At 38.8% G+C, this 25,317-nt stretch overlaps 1 pseudogene; it reads right to left on the bottom strand.

Moving 5' to 3' along the window:
• Window positions 1–5: 5 nt before the first annotated feature.
• On the bottom strand, window positions 6–23,656 carry LOC113042824 (inactive tyrosine-protein kinase PEAK1-like; annotated as a pseudogene).
• Between the last annotated feature and the right edge of the window lie 1,661 nt (window positions 23,657–25,317).

Genomic DNA, 25,317 nt, shown 5'->3' with positions numbered 1-25,317 from the left:
TTTGAGGTGACCTGGCAATCTTTGCTGCCCTCTGCTGGTTGCTCACTGCTGGGGTTGCGAATACGATCCAGACTGCTGTGTGCTATAATGGCAGGGCTAGGGCTCAGACTACCTACAGCAAGGACAGAGACACCTGTCGTAGTCCTGGATTTGCCGTTGTTTACAGTCTGTCCAGATACTGTGGTAGTCCTCAGTTCACCAGGAGCATCTGGTGGGTGCTTCAGCTGAGGTGGTGTCTGCTCAGATGGTGATGGCTGGGAACTTTCAGAAGATCCAATCTCCTCATATGTGTGGCTGGCCACTCGCTCTCCGACCCCAGGCTATTGAATGTGGCAGCTCACCATTGAGCCCAGGAAACTCTTTGTAAACAGCTAGGTTATCGTACGCACTGGATTAATCACAATGGGAACTTTCACTGCTTTTTTGGAGCTGCGTGCATATGCAGGCTCATCACGGATGATGATGGGAAACGGGGGCATGCCAGCATTGTTGCTAGCTGTTAAATTTGATCTCAGACAAGTTAGGCGATTTAGTTGGGACTGTGCGGGCTGAGCTGAAGCCTGCAGTTGGAGATGTGGGAGCTGATTTGTGATTGATGAGTCTTGGAGCGGCACTGCCGCTTGTTAAATCAACTTTGGGGATCTTTTGTCGAGGGCTGGTGCAAGACGTCCACACTTCTGGTAAACGGATGCTGCCGGGTTTTGTGCGGAAACCACTGGGTCCTCCAGAGGCAGAACTTGGAGGAGACTGAGGCGTCAGCAGAGACAATGAAAACAGATGGAGATGCCACAGGTGAAAACCGGCGATCTGGGGGACTGGGGCGAGGTGAGTGAGACAGGACAGGGTTCAGCAGAAGAGCAAAGCACAACACTGGGCCCACTTAACTTTGGAGTGCTTTCACTTGATTGAGTGTGTTCATCTTTAGTGGCCATAGAGGCAGACACATCCACCACCGTATAGGGCTTACAGATAGAGTCTTCTCGAGATTCACTACTCGATAAGGCTTGGCCTGCTCCTCAGTTGGGCTGAAGCTGATTGTTGATTGGCTGGCCTGGCAAAGCTTGTGAAGAGCCCCACCCTCTCTCTGAACTCCATCTTGTTTCTTCCAGTCGGATGGCTAGAACAGCTTTATGCGTTTCATTGGAATTTGGCGAAACTCAGTCCTTTGGCTGAGGGTTCTTTGCTAGGTGGGAAAGGATGACCATGTCTCTGGTCACCATGCCCCTACTGCTGCCAGCGCAGTTTTCGTCGGGCAGAGAAATCAAGGAATCAGGTGAGGTGGTGGACTCAGAAGTGGACAAAAAGCCACTACCCTGGTGGTCAGAGGTGTAAGACAGTAGAGCAGGAGCTCCATTTGAAGTCAACAGATGGATATCCATTGAGAATCTCATCATAACTGTCATCGTAATCCACTGCACAGAACCGTTGCAGTGAACGGTTGCTGTAGAGGCACTGTATTCCACTTCTTCCCTACAGCAAAGGGAACCGGGGACAGTGTAGCTGCACGGAAATTGGCGAACCTAGGTTGACCCCGCATTCGTATCCCCATTGCTAGCAACTCCTCATCGCTTTCATCCCAACTATCATGCTCTCCATCGTCGTCATCCTCATCATCACTCTCATCCTCCTCATCGTCGCCATCACTGGAGAATTCTGGATAACAGAAACGTCCTCCCTCAGAGCTGATGACCTCAGCACTGTCACTGAGGGAAACACGTTTCATTGCTCCTCTACCAGTACTCCCAACATGGATACAGCTTGATGCTGGAAGGCCCCTCTCTAATGAGCGCCGGTATGAACTGCCGATCCGGCCAAAGAAGTCATCTCTACTTGAGCTTGGAGAAGGTCCCAGGCCAGCAATCTCTTTTAGCACATCCGTAAGTCCGTTGTTGTTGCTGCTAGTTGGCTGTGGTGAAATTGCACCATATGCCTCTGCTTGCCCGACCAAATCCTCCCCTTGGTTGTTGTTTGTCCTTGTGGGTCTTGAGCTGTTCTGGCTGTTTTGGTTCCACACAGTGAAAGGTGAGCTTTTATTGACCCGCTGCGCTCCCTCCGTAAGCCTTGGCACATTTCCCTCAGAGTCCAACCCTGGTGGGGAGCATGGCAGCATCATGGTAGGCTTTACTGCAATGGTAGGCTTCTTGGCGACAGGGTGGGCGGACCTGTCCTGCACGGGATGAGGAAATACTCCTCTGGCTCTTTGTGAGTCTGGCACTGATGTTTGTCTTGCTCTCACTGGCAGCATTGGCTTGCTCTGGAGGCCGGTGAAGACTCTTGGGCTTAAAGCAGTTTTTGCACTCCCCTGGTTTCCACACATGTTCAGTGAAGGTGTTGCATGCAGACATGACTGCAGGGCAGTGCCACAGCGTCAGTGGACAGAAATCCCTCCATCACACACACAAATGAAAGGCTGAACGTCTCTTTCACACACAGTTTACGAACTGTGCACTCAGTACCTGTAAAAAAAGAATAACAGAGTCAGCCAGTGCAATTCTGAAACCAAATGTAATCACTGTTTTCATCTCACATAAAGGCTGTTGAATCAAGCACTCATTACTCTTTTCCAGCAGGGGTCAGAGTTTGACTCGTAACATGAATGTCTAGTGTCTCTCTCTTTTACACATGCAAACACAGGCTGCCAGACTCTCACAGCTCTATTTTTGGATCACAACGCAATGCTGAGCAGGTTGCAGGTAAACATCATGCCTTTGACATACTGACACCACATATACAGACACAGTCGAACATGTACAATTATAACTTGTGGGGACCCCACAGGTTTTTATTGTTGGTACAGAACAAATCCTCCCCTACCATGTATAGTCACATTTACATGTTTAGATTTGAAGACATAATTTGCCTATTTAAGATCCTTTTCTTTCTTTTTTTTTACCTGAGGACAATCCTAACAAGTCCGTTTAAAAGGGATTTACTTTATTTATGAGGACATTTTTCTAGCCCTCACAAGTAGTGAAACAATTGCATCTGTTGTACTGTGTCCTATGTCTCCCAACATTTTGAAACACTTTAAATTTTCCAAACCCCCAGAAACAATATGCTACCTTATCATACTGGGTTGAAAAATAATTTATAAAAACTTGCAGAGAGTTAACATTTAGGGACTAGAGATTGGATATTAGCTCTGTTTTCCATAAACAGCAGAATGACACTCACTTTTATGTGTTACAGGAACATAAATGAGTGCTCAGAGGATTTTACTAACTCTTAATTTTGGACCTGTTGCCGGGCCAATTGTTAAGAGCAATGACCGTCAAAGAAAGCTCATGGGGGTCAGATCATCGGGGGTCATCATGTCGCCATGGAGCGTACCACACATCTAAAAAAATTCAGATGAACACAACACACACAGACACAAATTATCTAACAGAGGATCTTCTGTTCACTTGCTCATAATCCTGATATAAATCATAGGCAGGACCCACTCGCTGCACAAAAACTGAATAGACTTTTAGAATTACTATGCCTTTATAAGCAAATTAAAAGGTTAAAAGTTTAATTAAACAGTGCCTGTCAATTACTTCAGGGGTCATTACGTCTGTACTTGCCTTCTTGATGGAAAAACAGAAACTCATTATTGATAAATCATAATAAAACTAATCTGGCTATAGATTTTACTGTTTGGAAGATGTGGATTTGGACTAACTGAAACTAAACTGCTATAACATCTATAAAACCTCATTAGCTTTAAATCCATTAAAACATAATAAGTATTTCTTTTACAGAGAAGCAAATGACATATAATCTAAAGCAGGATTTAGGAGCCACATAAAAAACCCACTTTAATCTCTCAAACAATCATGCACACATTTACTAAGTCTCTTAAGCTCTGTGTTTCTCTTATTTTCTTTGACCGCTGCAGTACTTGAGGGTTAACAAAGCTCCATCTCATTGTCATGCCTGTATTAGCGAGTGAGCGTGTGTCTAGGGGCAGATATATTTTTGTGCTCTCTGCCTTAATCCCATCTGCAGACTGAGAACAACATTCCATTGCACAACATCTGAGATTAATGAGAGAGAGAGAGAGAGACAGACACAAAGCGAGACAGGAAGCAAGAGAGGACAGACAGAATGTTCTCTGGAGGATGCAGCAGCTCATGGGTTAATGAAGCTCTTTATGGCTTTCAGAAACATCTCTCCACCCCTTAATTTCCCTCCTCATAGTTCATGTCACTTCTGCTCTTTTCCTCCACTGTTCTTTTTTCACAATTTTGGTGACTCAAGTCTGTATTTCCTTGCTGCATACTGAACACACTGGATCTTTGATCATTCTGATCAGTTTTCTGCTTCTGACGCTCCTTAATGCTTTCAGTCTTTTTTATGTGTCAGCTGTACTTGAACCACCAACGGTTACTGTACTGTAAGTTATCAGAAAAGGTCTAAGCTAGAAAAATGCAGAGCTGGACATTGTGTGCATAATCACACCAGATGTCCTCAGCACAAAATCAAACAGGCAGTGAACAAGAGATGTGATGTTTTTTAGAGGTGCCAGGAAATGTGGCACAGCTGTCTAGCTAGGGAACATGATTCTACATTCGCTGGGAAAATCACAAAATCAGTGGGGTTTATTCATATAATGCTCCCCCGGTTTGACGAATATAGGACAAAACTGTGTAATGAGTCCCATTTTCAGTACGTTAAGAAGTTTTTTGTTCTCTGGCTCCTTCACTGAGTCTCTCTCATGTTTCACATACCTGAGTGATGACATCACTCCAACTTCTCCAATCTAAACTCCACCCTCTCACTCTCCAGAGCTGCCTATGTGTGTGACGCTCAGTTACTGAGAAGTGTGGGGTTTTCAGTTTATAGATGCTACAGCCAATCAGCCAATACTGATCTAGAGGAACTACAACAGACAGAGTTATGGCAGAGCAGTTACAGAGTTACAGATTATGGTTACAGAATAATGATTTGGCCTGGATGTAAAATTACAGCAGATATAGAGATACAGCAGTAACTAGAGCAGGTGTAGAGTTACAGCATAGAGAAGGTATACAATTACTGCAGATTATGTATGTGTAGAATCACAGCAGCTAAAGCAGGTAGATTCAGTAGAACTAAATCTTCAGTTGAGTAAATACAGATTTATAGCAGCTAGAGTGGTTATAACTTAACAGCAGTAGCTAGATCAGATATAGAGTTACAGAAGATTGAGCAGGTACAGAGTAACAGAAGCTAGAGCAAATGTAGAGTTACAGCAGATTTAGTAGGTAATAAATTTATAATAGAGCTGATTTTGAGTTAAAGTAATTACAGTAATCTAATTATGCTACAGGTTTACAGTAACTAGAGCGGTTATAAAGTTATAGCAGTGACTAAAGCAAGATTAGAGTAACAAGCTAGAGCGACAGCAGAATGAATATTTATAAAATAACAGACAGAGCTGATATAGAGTTAAAGTAGCAGTACAGGTAGAAATGTTACAGCAGATTACGTACATTTACAGAAGCTACAGCATTTGTAGTGTTACAGCAGTAACAAGAGCTGGTAGAGGATTACAGAAGATCTAGCAGATACAGAGTAACAGAAGCTAGAGCAAATGGAGAGCTACAGAATATTGAGTGTAAAATGATAGTAATTATAGGTGATATAGTGTTACAGTAACTAAAGTAGACAGGTGTTATAGCAGCTAGAGCAGTTATAGAGTTACAACAGTAACTAGAGCAGATATAGAGTAACAGAACAGTTACAATTAAGGGGTGCACAATAAATATCGGCTGATAATTAATGCCCATCTCTTCAGTAAAGCCGGGTTCTCACCTTCATTATCAGCATGGATTTGCGCAGCTTGTCAGTTAACAATGACTCTGTGTAGTAACAGCTGCTCTATGTGAAATCTCACACCTGATGAAATTTAGAGCTGACTAGAGAACCGGCTTTACTGACGAGATGTGCATTAATTAGGGGTGTCACGATTCTCCAAATCCTCGATTCGATTGCATTTTCGATTCTAAGGTTCACGGTTCGATTCGATTCTCGATTTTTACATTTATTCTTTTTAAAGCACAGATTGTCATTTTTCAAAACTAGACTTTTATGTAATATAATATCTGACCTTTGTTTGCAATGTACCACATTACACTGTCAAATTTAAAACTTTTATTAACAACATAATGTAACAATAACTTATATCTTTAGTCAATTGAAAACTTAAAATAAACTGCCATCCAGTTTCTCTTTTGTAAGTGCAGTCACAAAAGATGACATTCAAGTTCATAACAAAACAAACAAAAACAATAAAAAAGACTAAACTAACCTTCAAATATCACGATGTATCTATTTAAAAGATTAAAGATAAATCACTTGTTAAACACTTCACTGTCATTCATTTAGATTTATATATATATATATATATATATATATATATATATATATATATATTATGTATGTATGAACAGTATGTGTGTGTGTGTGTGTGTGTGTGTGTGCATCAATACAGTCTGTAAAATATGTGTATCTCTTATTACAAGACTGCAATCACTAGCAATCAGAAGAATTCCAGTTAATCAAGTATCTACAAAAGATCTCTCTATAAACAATGCATTAAATTACATTAAAGACAAAAATAAATTAAACAAGCAAAAGAAATGATTACTCGCATGTATCTGGTCCACTGATGAAGTCATGGGTCAAGTCAAGTGAATTATTACTCATTTTCTAACAGGCGTCAAAAACTGACTTTAGGAAAAGGGGAATAACCAATGACATTTGAGATAACAACTAAAACAGCAAGCCCTGCCCCACGACTGACAAAAATAAAATTGTTCGCGCGAGCAGAGGAGAGATGATCGAGCGCGAGGATGTGGGGAATGCGCACGCGGCGCGAGGGCTTTTATTGCGCGCAGAGTACATGTCACGCGGCGCGCGAGAGTTTGAAATGAGGCTCGCGGGGCTCCCGTTTCTTCGCATCCGATTCAGTTTTCCTCTCGCGGAAGCCAAATAGCGCGCGCGCCAGCATCAGTTGAATGCTTGGTTATTTTTGTCATTGATTTGCCGTCATACAACATGGGGGCACGGCAGCATCGACGATTCCATTTTTTAATTCGAAGTTCGGAGACTGTGACTTAATTTCGATCGATTTCGATTTAAAATCGAAATCGTGACACCGCCTAGCATTAATTATCGGCCGATATTTATCATGCACCCTTAGTTACAATTAGCAAAACAGCAGCTAGAGAAAATAAAGAGTTATAGTTGATGGACGTTGTAAAGTTTTAGAGTATTTTGCAATAGTGTTCCAAAAAAAACACCATAAAATAAAAAATAAAACATTTTCCCCAAAAAATCTACAGGAAGAAAAACCACGTGCCTTAGCAAAAAATGCACATTCATATTCACTACACACAACCAATTACATCAAACAGATCTAGAACGAAAACCAAACAACTAACCAAATTATTTTTGATCCACCACCAACGCGGCAGTGTTGCTTGTGAACAACAGGATGCACGTTCACTGTGCTAGCACAAGACTGGATTGGAAACGACTCAACACCGCTGGCAGGTCTTGCTGGGTTACCATGACAACCTAAAAGCCCATGCACACAGACCCTGAAATGCAGGTTCCAAAATTACTCTTCTTCACAACTTGGAGCAAAAATGTCTCTATGCTCTGAGCGATTAAGGCAGCATCTAAGATCATTAAAACCTTTAAACCCTGAGCCTGAGATCTAAACACATCCTTCCACATTCCAACAAACATTTGACCCAGAGATGCTCTAAACCGCACAACCAGCCTGACCCAGCGAATCAAGTTTTTTCAGCTTCCTGAATACAGCTGGCACCTTTCTAGAATAATCGGCACCTGATAACACACAATTAATCTCCATCACTGTCTGCTATGAAGCAGAATAGCGCTCATGGGCTCTTAAACAACAAATCCATAAACAAGCAACAAAGAAACAGCCAGGGAGAAAGTACTTACAAACATGATTTCCTCCACATTCCTAAACAAATTAACTTGGGAAAACCTGATTCGTGGGAAAGCTAAGAGGAAAAAGACATTACGACAAAATCCATTATGACATTAGAAGCTTTTTACTCTGCTTGGAGTCTCTCTGCCTGCATTTAAATGATGTTTAAATGAATCCCCTGGTCCAGTATGTTACTCAGTGACCGATGGGACAGCAGGATGATGTTCTTGGCCAACAGAAAACCATTATCTATCAGTGTCATGTAAAGTGCCGTGCCAAGTCTTTACGTCATTCAATCTGAACTGATGGCTGCTGGTGGTTGGCTCCCTACTGTCTGACTAAATCGTTGCAACAGTGAGTGCATTATAGTGACCTATTTGAGAGAAATGCACCATGGGATCTATAGGTTGCATATTATAGGTTGCATTATAGGTTGCATAATATTCTGTATTCTGCTAAAAATAAATCATTGATGGGACTATTTTATTTTGCTCCCTGAAGCATCGTGCTAATATATAATTATATTATATAATTAATATATAACGATACATATATTAGTGCTGTCAAATGATTAATCGTGTTAAATCACATCTAGGGATGAACCAGAATTTTAGATTTTTCGAATATTCGTTTGGTGGGTTGGCATTTGATTTTCAAATTTGGGATTTATAATATGCTTATATAATTTTTTTTTTTTTACACCTGGCATTCCCCTTGAAACCGTTATCATTCGTGCTTGAATATGAATCACCCATGAGTGAACATCATGAACGACATGGTTCAGTTAATCTGGAAGAGACCTCAGCTGTGTGGGAGCATTTTTATTAAGTAAGGACAAGACAAAGACAATGTACCAAATATGCGATTTGAAACTGGCCTAGCACAACATCACATCAATTTTGAAAAATCACCTGACTTCTGTAAAAAAAAATACACTTATAGTATATTGTTGGTGTTTAAAAAAAAGCCGCTTTTAACCACCATGTTAAAGCTGCGGTAGGGAACTTTTGACACTCTAGCGGTTAATAAACAGAACTGCTTGCATCTTGCGGAAGAGGGTTAGGAACTACTTCTCTCTGTTTATGTCTATGAAGAATCACAAAGGTACTGGGTTACTCCGCCGCGGTACCCCTGAAGCAATCTAAAATAGTCTGAATATAAACACTTATTATAGGTGCACCCTAGTGATTTAGGACAAGCTAAAAACACGGTTTGGAAAATTGATTCATGGTGTACTCACTTATTATATACATTTTTCTACATTTTGAACACAAACAAAGTTACGGACCGCAGCTCTGATTGGTTGATTTCTTACCGGGAGCGGTCCGTAACTGCAAATGGCAATAGGACCACTGAGCTTGAACAGCTTGATTTTTTTAACAGATTATCTGTCTCATGTTCTACTGTCAGTACATAATGACAGGTTTCATATATATGTAAAAAATATATATTTACAAAAGTTACCTACTGCACCTTTAATCAGTAATTTTACAATAAACTTTTATTTTATTTTATGGCAGATTCCGACCAAGAAATACCAACATGTTGACTTTATGTGGCTTAAAAATAATTAATTTTGTATGTTTGTATGTTGGGCGCTCAAGTTTGTTATTTCAAATGTGGTATGCACGCTCATAATGGAAGAGACACGTTTTCCACGTTTTTATGCGAGACATTGTGAACGGCCCCTAATACTATCAGTTAAAGTTTTTTTTTTTTTTTGCTGCACGGTTATAAAAATAATAATAAATAAATAAATAAATAAATAAATAAATAAAATATGTGTGTGTGTGTTAACTCACTGGGTGCGTTGACACATGCAACCACACGCCTACAGACATATTTAGCTTAGCAAGCCAAATGAAGCGAGCGAAAAGTAGGAAAAAAAAGTACCCCGCAGCAGCTAAAGTCTGACTACAATGGACGCGACAAAGCGACAGATAAAAATCATTTGAAATTTGTGTACATCATTTGAAATTTGAGTGCGTCATGATTAAAACGCAGCAGCAGTTTACTGTTGGTAATTTGTCAGCTAACGCCGCGCCACATCCAGTGTAGAAATAAATATTATATGAAATGTATTGAATTGTATATATAAAAATGTATATATATATAAATATATATATATATATATATATATATATATATATATATATATATATATATATATATATATATATATATATATATATATATAGTTATTTTATATTTATTTAATTTATTAATTATAAAAAATAAGTTTAACTTTTATGGTTTTAATTTTAGTTAACTATTATACCCTGAAGTTTGTTTAGGTCTTTTTTCTTAGAAAATGTTATTGATGACTAAAAAATCAGTAGTTCAGATTTGTCCAATCAAATTCTCTATAGAATAAATATTTCCCTCTCCCTAAAACCACTGCCAATGGAGTAGCAATTTGAAAATAAAATGTAAATGCGGGGAGGGATTTTTGCGCATTACAGAATGAACTCTTATTTCAAAAGATCAAGAAAAATCTAGTTTACATCCTGTGTCTCCTTTAATGATTTATTGATCACCTGTGAGCTTGTGTAATACAAGCAATTGCCAAGTAACATTTCTCCTAATCTGACCCAACAGTGCTTGAACGCGCATCTCTCCATTTTTTCTGAAGACAAATGAGAGAGGGCTGATCAGCCTGAATCCCAATGGAAACAAAAGCACGTAGCTCATGTTTAACATTGGTGTTAGAGGAACATGCTCGGTCCGAGTCATGCATGCAGATTAACCATTGTGTATGTGTGTGTGCATCAAAGGGATGACAGATTCCCTCAGTGAGCCGAATACAGGATCAAAGCTTTACTCTAATCACACAGTGAATAATAATGAGAAACTGATCTGCAGCGCACACACATGCGTACGCACTGGCATCCTCCAGCAGTGTGCATGCAGCTTCCATATGGGAGCGTTACATAACCAAATCATCTTCACTACACAATAGTTTCATCTTACTATTTTTATTCCATCCATCGCTCCAGTCTCTCCCTCGCTCAGTGGGTGATCGATTCTGCATATGATTAACAAACCCATGACTGAAAGTATTCAGTAGATGTTTACTGGAGAGCTAAACACACTAGGACAGGGAATTCATGAATAAGGCACACAGATAATGCGAATTCGCACATACAAACAGCTGCTCCAAATCACTGAGAAGGGCAACATTATAGGCCTGTTCCAAAAACTAGTGAGCTGCCTACATTATTCACAATATTTGTGAGATCTGGAAGACTCTACACACTCTATATGTAGGGCCCAATGAAATCTATCATAAACTATCTACATTCTAATTCATTGAATTTTACATAATTTTACATCAATTTATTAAAAAAATAAAAATAAAAACTAGTATTCTTTTCTGGTAAATATTCCTTAAAAATAATGTTTTAATTATTTCCATCAAAGTTTCTTCAAAACCAAACCTTTATTTTGATGGTTTGCTCGGAAGACCTTTAAGTTTATACAAGACAATAGATTTCTCAAAAGAAACCATAAAATTTGCGTGATTCTCAGAGCAGTTATTGAGATTATCTTCATGTATTTATTTCCTCATTTCCTCAGTGCCAAAAACATAGCAAGCATCATGCACGATTCACTATGTATGTAGTAAACGAAACGCACATTTACGTCATTAATTCACAAAGAGACGCAGACCATGGAGGATTCATATTTAAATATTCATTTTGCAGCTTAATATCTACAGACAATAGTCCATATCATGTTTTAATTTAAGTGTACTGACCTACATTTGATTTCCGCATTACTGTCTGCGGCACACTAAAGGCCACAACATACTTATGTCAAAGTTCTGCTGTATTTTTTGCACATACATAAAAATGATAAATGAATGGAAATACCTGAGCAGTGGTATACCAATAGCTAAACATCCCAATTTATGCAATAAACTGATTTAAAGCCAGCAGTGTTTACTTGTGATTGATCTTGACGGGTTGAACAAAAGAAATGAACCGCAGAAGATTTCCATGTCAAAGAAGGCGGAGCCCCAGAGCCACACCTACCTGTTATTTAATCGCCACAGACCAATGGTAGTTTGAAGGTGTTTACCAAGATCCAAAACACTTCATTTTAGCTTGATCTTGTTTGAAATGACATCACACCACTGTGTTCTTTAAATTCGCTATTTTTCTCTATTCAATTAATTGTAATTACATGTTTCTCTCACGCTGTCCACATCGTGATTTTTTATTTTTATTAAATCACAACGCATTTTGGATTTTACTTCGTAAAGGATTTATGAAAAAAACAGCAATATGGAGGGTTACAGAACGAAACTGAATGCAAAGGTTTTATAATGCGATTTTAAACCTGACAGCATCTAAAAAAAACAAAAAAACAATGCTCATAAGTGGGATGCTAATAAAGCCAACATGGTATGATGCAACTGACAATGCTGGTGTCTCAAAAGAAACATTTAAAGAGGAAATGTTTTGGAAATGTTTTTACCATGTATTCTGTTTAACAGCTAAATTAGAGGACATTAATTAAATAAGCTAAAATCCACACAAGAAATATATGTTCTATGTAATAAAAATAAAATAAAACATTATCTAAATGTAATAGCTTTCTCTGCTTCTGAAAAGACCTTTTCTTTCTACTGAGGTAAACTAAGGCTGCAGAGGCAGAGAAAAATACCATTATCTGATAATAGGCTGCTTTGTCTTGCTTCCTACCAAGGTTTCTTTCTCAGACCATCTACCTTTTCCTTGGCACTGACCTTGGCTTGCTCACTGAAGACTTCAAGTCCCTATTCTCTGTAAAGCTGCTTTGGAATGATTTGCATTAAATAAAGAAAGGTGCTGTGCAAACAAATTCAAATTTAGTCATACTGATTTTCATGATAACCATGATGGATACAATCAAGTCCCCACCCTAAATTATTTCCCACTTACTATTCAGTTTTACTCGGATATGTGTCACATTACGTATGTTGCCATTTCTGTCATGAAAATATTAAGAATGAGATGGGAGTTATTTTCCAGTAGGAAAGGGAGAGAGTGATATCGCCATAATTTCCAGCATCCTGTCGCACAGCTGCAATAACAGGCCAGCCTGAGCAGGACTGGGTGAAGTCGAATGATACAAACAGCCTTCAGGATTACACCGGGCCCCTGGGGGCCACCATGGCCTCTGATCTTCCTGCACGCATTAAGCCGGTCAAAGCAGCTGTCCTGAGGAAATACTGTGAGAATTCAAACACACACACACACACACACACAGGCTTTGAACTCGCCCTTTATGTTTCATCAAGTAATCAATACCTGAACCACAACAGACCCTAAACTGATCCAGCTTATTCCGGACAAGATACGCCCTCTTAGACAGGAGGTGATTTAATGGACTCGTAGCCAAATGGGCCTGTTTACGTCCAGAAACATAAAATAAAAAAATTCTGTGAGTAATCCCATCGATGTACTTCCTCTTTCAGGATTATAAAAACTATAATATTTGTCCTTAATGTAAATGAGAATTAAAAAACTTTTTAGGGCTACAAAGGGTTAGTTCACCCAAAATGAAAAATTCTGTCATTAATTTCTCACCCTCATGTTGTTTCAAACCTGTAAGACCTTCATTCATCTTCAAAACACAAATTTAGATCTTTTTGATGGAATCATAGAGCTCTCTGATCCTCCCATATAGACTGCAATGTAAGAACATAATTTTTGTATTTTTTTTTTATAACATATAATCTCAAATTTATCAAATTGATCAAACTTCAATATCAGATGTCCAAGTGCCAAAATGGTGCAGCAGTATCCAATTTAATGTTGTAGTTGTCTGAATATTTTCATGGTTTCCTTGGACAACCGTAATGTCCAGCGACACAAACTGCTCGAATCCGAACCCGAAACTCCCCCTTCTCCTCTCAAAGTCAGACCTTACAAACACACTCTGAGATGCACACAGGAGCAACAGAATTATATACAAACAAACGTTCCCTCAGATAAGATGTGTGACATGCTATTCTGATTAAAGAACAACTGAAACGTGATTCACACGCACACACAGATGTGTGTCGGTACGTTTTGCGAACCTTTGTGTGAGTGTTGGTAGCATGTTCTCATGCCACGGCACATTCCAAACGCGTCTAAGACTGAACACCAGCTACAGTGATAGAAACCAGAGGAATTCAGTGCTGTCACCCACTCGAGTGTGTGCGTGAGAGAGGTCTTTGCAAGGGCAGCATTTTATTCGCCGTAATTGGTGTTTGAGTGCCATTTGGCTGATTCACTGAATGCTTTTAACCATTTCTCAACCATTCGTTGCGAGCCGATCTCGAACTGATACAGATATTACCCATTTTTCGGGGGTTTAGTGTGCGTTTGTGTGCTCACAGGATGTGGCTTTGGGGAAACAGATCCCAGACTGCATTTCTCAGTCGCCATAATGGCCTCACTATCGGCCAATCAGCATCCACAACCAATTATGGCATTATGACCTCAAAATCTCCCTGGAGATAAACAAAAAAGCAAGACAAAGACAAGCAAGCCCATATTTTCACATTCAGGGAAGTACATCAGCTAGATACCTAAAAAACACAAGCACAATTCTATATAAGGTGTTTTCCTTTGGGCTGTGAGTAGGCGCTAGAGCTTTATAAGGGAGCAGGACTAATATTTACACTACAGGTCAGGGAATGTGTGTGTTTGTGCTACAAATGTTTATATGAGCACTCACACACACCCATTAGAATAATCACTTCCTATGGGTTTAATAATAAGACAGGGTGGGGGTTCGTACATCACTTCCTGTTGGGGTGAGTGACAGGAAGTCCCTGAAGTTTAAATGAGCCTGTATAATTAACAATCTTCAAAATACTTGCTGCTCAGTGCAGAGCTTTTTTTAAAATGCATTAGTGTGCAATGTTATTTTCAGTCACACCTCGATGTTTGATTTAACATGTTGAATCAAATTATTATCTTGTTTTTCAAATTTTATGGCAAGCGTCCTAAAAAGGAGACTAGAAATGGAGTATTATATTGAGGGATACTGGATTCCTTGCAACGTACTTCACATTTATGCAAGTATGCAAATGCTTATCCATCGCAAGCCTTCTGTAAATGCTTAAAGGTGCAGTACACCCAAAACTGAAAATTTTGTCCTCATTTACTTACACTCAAGTTTCATTTGTCGGATGAATGCAAAATATATTTTATGTATTTTTTATTTATATTGATGAAATCTGAGAGTTTTCTCACCCTGCATAGACAGCAATGCAACTACCACTTTCAAGGCACAGAAAGGTAGGAAGGACATCATTTGCCGCGTTTCCACCGAAATTACCCGGAACATTTGTACCAGGAACTTTTTTTCCCAGGAACTTTCTTCCCCCCAGACCTGTTGTTTTCTGCGTTTCCACCGCGGTGTAAAGTACCCGGGGAGATTAGGCAAATAGACTGGTGACGTAGGTCTGCGTGTTTCAAAGTACCGCTGATTTAAAAAAAAAAAAAAAAAAAAAAAAAAGGTACGCTGATTTTGGACGTGCATCATCGGTAGTTAGTTCTGACTTCGTGCATTCGACTGGGGAGTGTGATGTCAGCGACGACGCGAATCCTGTAATTTTCCTCTCTGTATATTTACAATAAAACGAAATAGGATATAAAATACCACTGCCTCCTTTGGTTTTCATTTAAGCATAATAACAGCTGCAGAAATGTACTTAGTTCAGGGATATGTGTATATGCAGCCATTACAATGAAACGAAATATTATATTTATAATATTATATTATAATATTTTGTTTTCATTTTAACATATAGATAAATTGAATACAGACCAAAGAAAACCTGTTAGATTTACCCCGCAGCTGAATTATGTTATGTTTAACCACTAAAGAGACATCAGAGCCAGCGGCACATATCAGAAGATCTGTCCGAGATGAGGCTGCTCTCTGCGGATACATGAGGACTGAGCTTCCGCTGATCGAGTGGAGCTCACCGTCTACGAGATCGGCGAAACACATTTTTAAATAGGCGCTGTCTTTATAAATAAACCATAGATTTGAGTTTTAAACAACTACATTCTCGCCTGAAATACTTTTAAAATTACATTTCATGACACAATAACAGTAATATTTGAAAATGATCCAAATAAATGGTGTTTGAACTCAACCAATGCTGCGTGAACTCAGATCGCTTTGGCTACTGTTATTTTCCCCTCAGTATATTTACAATAAAACTAAATAGGATATAAAATACCACTGCCTCCTTTCGTTTTCATTTAAACATAATAACAGCTGCAGAAATGTACTTAGTTCAGGGATATGTGTAATGTTAAATACAGCCATTGCAATGAAACGAAATATTATATAGACTTGCCTTTTTTATTTTAATTTTAACATATAGATAAATTGAATACAGACCAAAGAAAACCTGTTAGATTTACCCCGCAGCTGAATTATATTTTATGTTTAACCACTGAAGAGACATCAGAGCCAGCGGCACATATCAGAAGATCTATCCGAGATGAGGCTGCTCTCTGCGGATACATGAGGACTGAGCTCCCGCTGATCGAGTGGAGATTACCGTCTCTGAGATCGGCGAAACACATTTTTAAATAGGCGCTGTCTTTATAAATAAACCACAGATTTGAGTTTTAAACAACTACATTCTCGCCTGAAATACTTTTAAAATTACATTTCATGACACAATAACAGTAATATTTTGAAAATGTTGATTCGAATAAATGGTGGTTGAACTCAACCAATGCTGCGTGAACTCAACCAATCAGAATGTTTAGCGCCAAAGTCCCGCCCCCGAAAGTTCCGGAACTTTGAAAAAGTACCACCTCGCCAGCAGGGACTTTCTGAGGGGCATTTTTTTACCCGGAACTTTATTTAGTTCCTGGTTCCTGCGGTGGAAACACACCAAGTACCAGGCCAAAGTCTCTAGTTCCTGGGTAAAGTTCCTGCGGTGGAAACGCGGCTATTAAAATTGTCCATGTGACGTCAGCGGTTAAACTGTAATTTAATGAAGCTCTGAAAATACTTTTTTATTGTGTATTGTGCACTTTCTTATGGTTGAACTACTGGTGTCACATGGCCTATTTAAACATGTCCTTAATACATTTCTGGGCCTTGAATGTGGTAGTTGCATTGATGTCTAAGAAGGGCCAGAAATCTCTTTAAAATTTTCTTTAAAAATATCTCAATTTGTGTTTCAAAGACGAAGAAAGGTCTCACGGGTTTGGAACGACATGAGGGTGAGTTACATTTTTTAAATTTTTAGGTGGAATATCGCTTTAATGCATTAATTTACAGAACTAAATTTTTTAATTTATCTAAAATATAGTAAAAACAAAAACACTATTGACAACTCATAACACTCACAAAAAGCCACTAGAAGAGGCATGACAACACTGAATGATCAAACCAATGTCAATAAACTTGTTTGGTTCGACTGAATCAAACTCAAGTTTGTTTCCCCTTTTGGTGCGGATCGATTTGGCAGGTGTGAATACAGCAATCGCACTCGGGTGCGGATCAAACAACCTACAGAGACCCGGCTGAAGAAGTGGTCTAAGTCCGGTTCAAAATGAACTCTGGTATGGTTCATGTAAGGCAGGGGTGGGGAACGTTGATCTTGGAGGGCCACTATCCTGCAGAGTTTAACTCCAACCCAATACCTACCTGTATCCTGAAGACCTTGATTAGCTTGTTCAGGTGTGTTTGATTAGGGTTGGAGCTAAACTCTGCAGGGACACAGGCCCTCCAGGATCAACATTCCCCACCCCTGGTTTAAGGTGTGAACATTTCCCCAAGCAATTGCACAAATCATGTTCAAGAACAGACAGCTAACACATATAGTGCTGTTGTTTGCATTTCAATGGCTTAAATTACTTGTTTTTGAACTGCAATGCTTAAAAACGCGTCCAGATAATGAGTTTTTGAGACCATGGCGCACAGCAACATGACGTGAGTGCACATAATAGGCTAAAGTCCCAGCAAAAATTACCATGAATTTGTCAGGGTGACATAGTAAGGGGATATTTTAATTATTTATTAATAAACTAGTGTTTTCCGACTCCGAAGTTGACGATCCTGACTTGCCATCTCCTCATTAGACGTGCCTTTAGAAAAAGATGCATGTGCTTGAGAACTTCTGTCCAATGAATGAATGACCTTATCACACGTGTGGTTTCGTTTAAAATTTCTGGTTCACTTGCAAAAGGGGCAGTGTGAAAGCAAACCACACCAAATTAAAATAAAATCAACACTGTATTTGGCCTGGACCAAAGCAAGTGAACTAGCAGACTTTCCTGGTGTGAATAGACCCTTAATGTAAGCAAATCTACAAATAAGAAAACAGTACTTTCCAATGCGCACTTGGAGAGTAAATCAGTAGTCCTTGCCTGTTTAATAAGAACTTTGAACTTTGAACAGTCTAGGTCAAATCGGGAATAGAAAGCCATTAAAAATAAAATGAAATGAAAGAATGAAAAGGAAAAAAGCTGGCCCTGAGAGTGTTTCAGCCTGAAAACCCTTTGTTCGTTTATGTATGAGTGTGAGAGTGTTAATGGGCAGGCAATTATGCAACCTTGATGGGAAACTTTAGAGTGAACGAGTGGCAGCACTACAGTTCTAAAATATCAGCATTAACACATTTTCAGCCTACACGGCTTTCAATGCCAATCTCAAACCACCTCCACTCTTTCTTTCTCACTGTCTGCCTCTTTCCTTTGGCATTTCACATTCCCTCTGTTATTCTGAACGCCCGTGGGCTGTAGCTCTCTTTCCCTCATGCTTGTTTGATAACATCTTCTCTTACTTTTATCCTAAGGTGGTTCTGCAAAGATCTAAAACTCTTTTTTTTTTTTTATTCCACTAGATAGTTTGTATGAAATCAGGTTCATTCAACTTCACTTCCTGACCCTCGGGCCAAGCCAAATGCAGTTCAGGGTGGCCAGAGTCTGGAAACTTATAAAAGAGCCTGAGACGACAGACAAGATTTTAGGAGCTGATATGGAGTGGAGCAGGGGGTGGGGCCTATGTGCAATGGGGCGGGGCCTCTAATATGGGGGGAGCAGCCAAGACCCCAGCACAGGAAGAACCCACGTGTGAACCAAGCCAATTCAAGCAAATTCCTATTCAATGACAGCAAGAAAGAACCATCTCCACGACAATTGGGGCAAATCAGGGCAGCCCGTCTGGAGGAAACATGTTTTTCATATCAGGATTTCCAACGGGATCATTTAAAGAAAAGCATGCTGTCATCAGGATTGTGAAGGCGTCTTGGCGGTGACATCATGTATGATATCACCCACTATTATTAAGCCTTATATTCCCACTGTGGATTAACAGAACATAAAACATGCCAGTAAATCAAATTTAGGTCCTGAGGTGCTACGACAGGCAGATGGTGTGTGTTATCCACTGGAAGACACACACACACACATACACGTAAACAGATCTTGGATCAGTGCGTAAGACTCCCGTTTCACTCAGAGTTTCGAGTCAACATCAAATGAAACTGCATCAGAGTTCAGAAAGGTTTTATTGAGACGGTTTTTGCAGACCCTGCCAGGATTAGCTGCACTTCATTCAGAGTAGCCTTGAGCTAACTGGCACACTGTTGCTATGGGAACTGCTGATGTTGTCGTCATGATGTCATTTTGACTGAAACTCAAAATTCATATAACTAATATCATCACTGTGGAGATGATCACGTACTATGACGAATGCCAATTCACATACTTCAGCATACTAAGGATGTGTGCATGAATAGTCATTTAGTAAAAACACCATTCAAACCACAAAAATGGATTTTCCTCGGCACCTCCGCTTGAAATGTACTTTCCAACCGATTCCTTCCCTAAATCTTGCTCTTAAAATTGAATATACTGGATGGTACCTAATTATGATGCCGAGGAAATGCCATGTGCTTCCAAGTAGCAATATTTTGTTTTTTATTGGTATATTTGGTTTTTATTGAAGTAATGCATCCACAGGATGAAATTAATCCTTGTTACAAGCTAAATTTGTGTACTTTTTTTTTAACAGTCGTGGGTATTTTTGCTCATCTACCCATCTTAGATTGACATTTAACGAGAAATGCCATTGCTCAGATGCAAAGTGTAAACCTAAAGAACTACATCAAAACCAAAGCTGTCAATTTACATGACTGGCTGTTTGTTCGGGAAAGACTCTGTAGACTTTAATCAGGGTATCACCATATTTAAAGGTGTAGTTCACTTCCAGAATGAAAATTTCCCAATGATTTACTCACCCCCATGTCATCCAAGATGTTCATGTCTTTCTTTCTTCAGTTGAAAAGTTTTTGTTTTTTTTTGACTGAAAGAAAGACATGAACAGCTTGGATGTCATGGGGGTGAGTAAATCATGAAGTGAACTACTCATTTAATTTTCGACAGGAAGAAAAACAAAGTTGTGAGGGAAAGAAATAAAGTGCGTTCAATCGATTTTACTGTCATTTAACAACATACCTTTTCTTCAGCTGACAAAAAGTATTTCCAAAAAGTAGACAAAATCTCCATAAAACAGTTAAGAGTTGTGAAAACTCTAGGCCTTTAATGCAGTGTGTGTGCACCATTACAAAGACCGTCCCTCACAATTTTGGTTTCATCTGTTTTAAACTCAATATGGCATCTATCCTGACTAGATTTGCTAAGAGTGACTTGCCATAGTGATTTTATTAAGAATAAGACACAATGGTACCAATCTTGCATACTACACAGGTGGGATAGCATGAGGATTGGGATTCAGCCTCTCTCTTTTTGTGAAATATGAAGCCTCTTATGTGCAAAACAACAACTTATGTTTATATTGTAATCAGTTGCAAAATTATTATAAGTAATAACATATCAATAAACTATATATGTATATCATGTCACTCCAAATCTGTATGACCATTTTCACAAAGTTAATTTTAATTAAACCAAAGAGATTTGAATATAAAACATTGAATACAAAAACAGATTTTTCATTTTTGGATGAACAATCCTTTTAATACCGATGTGTTGACAAAATATTCAGGCTATCCAGTGCCAGAAAATATATGGTCTTGCTCATCCCCATTATCTTTTGATTTATGACAAGGCACTAAATATGATTACTAACAGCATCACGTCAGCGGACAGCTATTGACTTCTGTAAAGCGCAAGAACTAATGTGCACAAATGAAATCCTGCCCCGCACAATAAAGCTTCATTGAACTTGAACTTGCGAGAGAGTCAAACCGCTCTGGGAGTGTTTGGGCACAGGGCTAGCAGAGGTGTATATTTAAACCTGTCTGGCTGAAACTAAAGATTATGTGTGTCTCATACCAAACACCTGAGGCAAAACGCTCCCATAACTCTCTGTCTGTCCATCCGACTCACGCCAGCTACAGACTCAACGCACAACAAACACCTTTCTGTCATCATGTGTGTCAACACACCACCTGTTATTTGACAAATGCACTAATGCTATTTTCACACACAGGTATGTGTGTTAGTGTTTTGTTTGTGAATGCATGTGTTTGAATTATATGACAGCACTGATATGTTTGATTTGCTTATCTGTTATGACTCTCACACATCAAACTGACAGCGATTTAATCACCAGCGATTGTCTGGTCACTTTATGACCATCAAATCCACTTCCATTCAACACTGTTTTGTTGCTATCAGTGTGAACGCCTCTAATGGGTTGGGTTTAATTACCCAGAGTTCATATGAAGGGATGACTGTGTCTGGTTAATAAAATCTGATCTTTGTTCAACACCCTGTTTTCAGTCAGGTCCTGATCTGATTCAGAGTCTTCACTCTGTGAAAATAATCACACACACACACACACACACACACTCCTCCCCAGGGTGCCCATCACACCTGTTTCCTAGAGCTCAAATCCTTCCCCAACCAACTCACAACTATTCACCGAAACACATAACTCCACTTAAAGCCTGTGGATCGACTCTAGTCTTCTTAATTTGATGTTTCTATAAGCTCTGCAGTCACCTCACGAAAATTCACCATGGTAACTAACTAACCACAGTTTCCATTAAACTACTAAAGAGATTGTTAAAGGACTAGTTCACCCAAAAACTAAAAATGTACTTAAAAACTACTCACCATCTGGCCATTCAAGATTTAGATGAGTTTCTTTCCTCATCAAATTAGGACAAATTTGGCATTACATCACCTGCTCACCAATGGATCCTCTGTAGTGAATGGGTGCCGTCAGAATGAGAGACCCAACGCAGTAAAACATCACAATATTAGTAATCCTCAAGCTGCATCCTTGTAATAAACAAATCCATCAAGACAGTTTTAACCTCCAAACTGTTGCCGTCAGATAAAATACTGTGCACTTATTGCTTTCTCCAATGAAAAATTATCTTGTTTAATCAGGGGAGAAATATGCACGGATCACGCACCGTTTACAAACGAAAACAGCTCTATAGTATACAAATATTTGTTGGATTTTGATTCAAGAGGACAACAGAGGATGCTCTTTTTCACTGAAGGAAGTGTTATCATGGATTACGGAGTCGTATTTTTGCAAAAAGTGACGGTTTAAAAATGCTTTGATTAATGTGTTCATTTAAAAACAAGCAGCTTTTTGTTTCACAAGATGTTAAGCGATGCACTGGAGTGGTGTGGATTATTGTGATGTTTTTATCAGTCGTTTGGACTGTCATTCCGACGGCACCCATTCACTGCAGAGGATCCATTGGTGAGCAAGTGATGTAACAATGAAGAAACAAACTCATCTACATCTTTGATGGCCTGCGGGTGAGTAAAACTTTGGCAAATTTCCATTTTTGGGTGAAGTATTCCTTTAAGATTTTGGTAACTTGCTCAGCAAAAATATCTGATAACCAAGGTGGCCAATAATATGTTATAATATAATACAATTTCTAAAAAGTAAATAATAAGTGCTAAAAAATAAGTTAAAATATTTTACACAACATTTTACTCTGAAAATATGCGCATAACAATAACTCAATAATGACACCCATATGATTTAACACTCACTGCCTTTTCATTGCCTGTGCCCTCTGGATACAAATACTGCAATTCCTGTTTATCATCTTTCAAAAGCATTGAAAAATTACATTATGCGTCAATGGTATTAATAACAGCATATAAATTATGCATGCATAACGTGTAAGCTCATTTCTTTCCAAACTATTTGGCAGTTAAGACAACAACAACAACAAAAAAAAAGCCAAATCATCCGATCCATATTAATGACAACTGAGAAGATACGATAAAACATACCATTTCTGAAATATATGTTTTCTTTACAGTTGCTGAAGGGAAAGCTGATATTGAAAACGGATCAGACTCAACAGCATCCTGACAGAAGCACTGAGGAATTCTCCAGAACTGGCTTCAGATCTAACGTTCCTCAGGTTTTCCTTCATGGACTTTCCAGAGAAAATAACACTTTATCTCCTCGCCGAATGATTTGGCATAAATGACACTTTATTCCTTCCACAGAATAATTACCCCAGAAGCTGTTACGCACCGCAATCAGTCATAAACTGCCTTCTGGTTCAGTTTAACCGTTTAACCACCACAGCACAAACGTTTAACGGCCCTTCTTGAATATTTAACTCCTTAAACTGACACTAAAGTGTTTTGAAAATCAAAGCTGCGCGTCACCGTCCCGCGTCTCTCGCGTCTCGCTAGTTTATATGCGCCATTCGCACGCGCTGATGCGTCTCGCGGAGCGCCGCGTGGATCTTTCTGTGCAACTCCGTAACTTACGAACTTTCTGCTCTTACCTGCTCTTGAACGACAAGGCTCTTCTCACGAACCCGCGTGCGCCATCGTAATCCAGATATCGCTGAACTGTCGTTAAACTGAACGTGGGCTCTGGTGGGTATTTTAATCGGGAGAAACGCGTGATAACACGTCCGCGATCCGCCGCTCCGTTAACGTCGCTCGAGCCCTGCTGCACGGGGACGCGCGGAGGGCAGGGCGCTGTGGACGCGCACTTGGTGTTGGAATGTCGGAGACGCGCGTTGCTTCCAGCCAGTTTGGCTTTTTCTTTCTTCTGAGATTTGAAGAACATTAATAATCGTGATTAAAATTACATTTTGAGGCAAACTGTAGTTTGAAATGGGAAATGCATCTCATTATAAAGAAAGACTTGCGGGTGTTTCATTTAGAATGTTTTTAATTACATTTAATACAAAATACGTGATAGTGGAAGCAATTCAATGTATTAATTATTGTTTTGCATAAACTGTGCATGTGACCCTGGACCACAAAACCAGACATAAGGGTCAATTTGTTTGAAATTGATATTTTAGATTATCTGAAATCTGAATAAATAATACATTAAGAAATTAAATTAGAATTTTTTTTTTATTTAATCTTTAAATTTTGATTTAATCTGTTCATTGAAGTATGGTTTGTTAGGACAACATCTGATCGAGATACAACTATTTGAAAATGGAATCTGATGGTGCAAAAAAAAAAAAAAGAGAAGAAAATGGCCTTTTATGCTGTCCAAATTAAGTCCTTGGCAATGCATATTACTAATAAAAAATTAAGTTTTTATATATTAATGGTAGGAAATTTACAAAATGTCTTAATGAAACATGATCTTTACTTAATATCCTAATGATTTTTTGGCATAAAAGAAAAAATTATAATTTTGACCCATTTGTATTTTTGGCTATTTATACTATTTATATTTATACTATTTATTACAACTGTAATACATTTTGAAGCCAAAAGTAAAATCTAAACAAAGGCTATAAACAAACTAAACCCCATCAATTTCAGTGTCACCATCATCAATCACCCAAAAAAGTAAATTATGTTATTAATACTCACCCTCATGTCCTTCCAAACCATGTGACATGAGTGCTTCAACCGTAATATTATGACGCTACAAGAATACTTTCTGTGTGCAAAGAAAACAAAAATAATGACCTAATTCAACAATTTCTACTCTTCCGTGTCAGTCTATGATATGCGTTCACAAGACACTTTCGGGAGAACGATCCCTTTAAGTTTGCAACAACTCTTTCAGTCTTGATTTAAAAGCATTTGAGTGATCAAAGTTCACAAGAGCGTAATTATCAACACAATGAGGCTGTAAATGCAGACTAGTGAGTAGACGAGTTTACCTTTTTGTGGTGATGACTTTTAACAAACCTGACAACACTTAGCATTGTAGCATTTAGCAATTTGCGGTAACATGACTTTTTCCAGAAAGTAAAACCTTTTAAAAAAAATCACAAGGGGGTCTCTATTTATGTTGTAGTATAAAAAACAAGTACATTTGATGAATATTTTGAACAAAAGATTATTATTTTGAGCTTGTGTTCTCCAAAGACCATATTTCTTGCAAAAAAATGAAAAAACCCAGTGACTTCAGGACGATGGAACATAAAATGC

This window comes from Carassius auratus, chromosome 25 (genome assembly GCF_003368295.1).
Source record: "Carassius auratus strain Wakin chromosome 25, ASM336829v1, whole genome shotgun sequence".
Classification (NCBI taxonomy): domain Eukaryota; kingdom Metazoa; phylum Chordata; class Actinopteri; order Cypriniformes; family Cyprinidae; genus Carassius; species Carassius auratus.
This window is presented reverse-complemented; position numbering and strand designations above follow the sequence as displayed.